Source organism: Mirounga leonina, unplaced genomic scaffold (assembly GCF_011800145.1).
Source record: "Mirounga leonina isolate KUSES-001 unplaced genomic scaffold, KU_Mleo_1.0 Mir_101664, whole genome shotgun sequence".
Taxonomy (NCBI): Eukaryota; Metazoa; Chordata; class Mammalia; order Carnivora; family Phocidae; genus Mirounga; species Mirounga leonina.
Genome location: NW_023270175.1, coordinates 5,715,606 through 5,719,578, shown reverse-complemented (window position 1 = coordinate 5,719,578; position 3,973 = coordinate 5,715,606). Strand labels below are relative to the sequence as shown.

General features: G+C 38.7%; 1 pseudogene; it reads left to right on the top strand.

Annotated features, from left to right (window-relative positions):
* The first annotated feature begins 2,448 nt into the window (after nt 1-2,448).
* On the top strand, nt 2,449-2,981 carry LOC118011355 (annotated as a pseudogene).
* Nucleotides 2,982-3,973: the final 992 nt, after the last annotated feature.

Below are 3,973 nucleotides of genomic sequence, written 5' to 3'. Positions count from 1 at the left end.
GGCTCTACACTCAGCTCAGAGTCTGCTTGAGATTCTCTCACCCTCTCTCTGCCCCTCCCTCCCTCTCTCTCTCTCTTTCAAATAAAATAAATAAAATAAAGAACTTCTATACTAGAATATTTCCAATAAAAAAACTTTCTGGTTCATTCATTTGTTTTCTTTTTCTCCTTTCTTTCTCCCTTTCTTTCTTTCTCCCTTTCTTTCTCCCTTTCTCTCTCTCTCTTTCTCTCTCTCTTTCTTCCTTCCTTCTTTCCTTCCTTCCTTCCTTCCTTCCTTCCTTCCTTCCTTCCTTCCTTCCTTCCTTCCTTCTTTCCTTCCTGACATTTATTCCCTTGCAGAAATTTATTCCCTCACAGTTCAGGAGCATAGAAGTCTGAAATCATGACATCAGCAGGGTTGGTTCTTTCTGGGGACCTGGTTCTTCCATGTTCAACAATTTTATCAATTTTTTAGATGAAGAAAAGGCTGATCTGCCATGGTTGGATATGGCAGAAGGTGGAAAAGATAGAAGACACATTAAAAAGCATAACTAAAAATTTTTAAAGAGCATGAAGGGACTGGTTGTGATGGATTGTATATAATAGAAAGTTCAAATTAGAGTTTTAGTCAATAGGAAGTTTGATATGAGAGAACATTGCGGTATGGCCAACAAAAGCACAGTAGAACTGTCCTGCATTGGCCGCAGCATACTGTGAATACACACAGCGTTCTGAGTGGTACCCTTTAAGAAGTATATAGACAAATACATCCAGAGGCGCACTTGACAGGGTGGGTAAAGAAACATGAAATCAGTTCTTATAGGGAACTACTGACTGAAATGGAAATGTTATGCTGAGAGGAAAGAGTAATGGAAGCGGGACCTTGTCAAACTTTAGTTTGGTTCCAAACTTTTGAGAAGCCTTAAAGTGAGAAAAAGTGATTAAACTTATTCCTTTTGGCTCTAAGTCATAAATCTAGGACCAAAGACTATAAAAAGTCCCTTTAGTTCAATATCAGGAGGCACCTTCTAAATAGTAGAAGCAGTCCAAAGATGGAATGTTCTGCCATAAGCGATACTGTCCATCATATCACTGAATCTGGTAAAGTGGAATCTCCATAATTAATTGGCAGCAGTGCTAGAGAGGGGACTCAAGCATAAGACAGGAGGTTGGAAACTAGATGACTGTTCTACTTCTTTCCTGCTCCAGGAACCAAATAAATTAGGTGACTGTGAAGACAAATGCTCCAAAGTCATGTATGTGAACTTCACACCCAACCTATCAGGAGCAGTGAGGATCTGATAGTCACTCTAAGTATAGTAGGGAGACTCACTCTCCTCAAGCATATTAAGCTCCTTCTTGAATTTTTTTTGTTACCCAAACACAATATACCGGAAATGACCTTTTCTTATAAACATATAAAAAATGTTCTCATGGAAATGTGGTATGCAGCATGGTGATTATAGTCAATGGTATTGTAGTGCATATTCAGTGGTTGCTAGGAAAGTGGATCTTGAAAGTTCTCATCACAAGAAAAAATTTTTCTGTAACTTTTTATGGTGAAGGATGGTGACAAGACTTAATGTGGTGGTCATTTTACAGTGTGTATAAGTGTTGAACCATTACATTGTACACTTGAAACTAATATAATGTTGTATGTCAATTACACCTCAAAGAAATGTTCAGATGTCTTCATAGCACAAGCAGAAGAATTGTCTATGGTCGCACTGGAAAAAAAAAATACAGCAAAACAATGTCTAGTTTTTTCTAAAAGGCAGGCTGCTGACAGTTTGATAGATTTGGGGAGAGGGGGAGTGAAAGAGTGAATTCAATCCTACCACAGCTGCAACAATTTTTGTTAGGTAAATTTCTGATTACAAATTGCAAAAATGTTTCATGTTTCATATCTATGACAGGATCATTTAAATATGTCATCCAGCAACAACAAGCAGATCCAATCAATTGTGGACGTTGTTGTGCTCTGGTACATTTATTACCATGAGGACAGAACTTGCACAAAATGTTTTCTAAATGTCAGCCTCTAAATAAACAAGGGCATCAAGCCACACAAGACACCCATAATTTCTGTAAACCCAGCGAATCTCCAGAGGGAGAAAAGGAAGAAAAGATTAGTCAGAATGCAAATGGAAGAAAGCAAGAAAGAAATGGAGGAAGAGTGTAAGATGAACATACATCAATTATTTACTAGTTCTATGCTTGGTAACTTCATGTATACTGTTAACTCTTTCACACAAACATGAAGCAGAAATAATCATCCTCACTCTTAATGGTAAAGTAGCAGACTTAAAGCAGTTAAGTAACTTGCCCAGTGTCCACAGTAAAGAAATGATTGAACATGGATCTGTCTGACTCCAAAGATGATGATCTTTTCACTACAGCACATTGTCCCCTACAAAGTGTTGACCTTAAGAATATTTCAGTGGCGGGGAAAGGGCACAGGGTTTGAAACATGGCGGACGACGTGGATCAGCAACAAACTACCAACACTGTAAAGAGCCTCTGGATCTCATCAGGCTCAGCCTGGATGAGAGAATTTATGTGAAAATGAGAAATGACAGAGAGCTTCGAGGTAGATTACATGCTTATGATCAGCATTTAAATATGATATTGGGAGATGTGGAAGAAACTGTGACTACTATAGAAATTGATGAGGAAACATACGAAGAGATATATAAATCAACAAAATGGAATATTCCAATGCTTTTTGTCTGGGGAGATGGTGTTGTACTAGTTGCCCCTCCATTAAGAGTTGGCTGAAACAAAGAATTTATCATGTATGGAATATAGGAGCTTTTGTATGATTGCCTCTTTAAATGTAGAAGACATTCAAAAGAGAAACCTGCGTAAATTTTGATATTAAGAAATGACCAAGGATTCTTCCACTCCTGAAACGAGTTGATTTGCAGATAACTAAAAAATTCTTAAGCTAAAGGGCATTTTAATTTTTTTTCCAACCCTTTCAATAAATGTGATCACCAAGATGCAAAAAAAAAAAAAAAGAATATTTCAGTGGCATAACATTTAGTATCCTTCACTGACTTTCAACCGGGGAAGTCACCAGGCCCTTCAGCATACCTTTGCCCCTGTTTACTTCTGCAGAGGCTTCTTTTGTTTCCCCACCCCTCAAATTACAGGCCAGACAAAGGCAAGGAGGCTGAGATAGCCTGATATCCTTCTGTTCTCCCTGGTTTCATCCTTCACCTACTTCCTACTTTTCCTTCAAGATTAAGCAAAGCCTAACTTTTCCAGAAAGCCTTTCTTGTTTATCTCAGATAGGTAGCTGCCTTGCCTCTTCTATTCCACAGTACCCTGAGAATACCTTACATCACATCCTTTATCAGACTGTATTGTTTTACTTATCCTCTCTCTCCACTCTAGACTGAAGCCTCCCCAAAGCAATAATTTTGACTTGTCTTCACATTCTATCTCTAACATCTAGGCTAGTGCCTAGAATTTAGTAAGCACTTATAAATGCTCAAAGAATGAATAGATAAACAAATAACAACAAAAACAACAGAATGAACAAATCAGGAAGGCAGGTCCTGTTTATTAAGAGGCAGATAGATTGCATGTGATCCTGAGGAAAACATCTCAGATGCACCATTTCACAATAAATTCAGGGAATGTTCCATTAAACCAGGAGTCTTCGTTCTTCTCTTTGTTAAAAGAAGAGGCATAGCCTCTGACTGGACTTGGATCTCTTCCAAGTTGCCCTTCTCCTTTAGTACCAAAGTTGGAGCACTTAATGGAGTGGTCTACTCCCTTTAGTGTCAGCATCCACATCTTCTAGGCTCTGAGCAATTTGGAAGCAGAGTTACTGAAGCTACACACTAGTCCATCTCTACTGAAAGAGACAGATGCAATTGCCTGTTCACACTCCACCAGTGAACAGATGTTTGTTTGTTTTCCCTAACGGATGCACCCTCTGCTCCATGCAGCATTTGGATCGTCTTGTCTTGCTTCCAACTATTCCC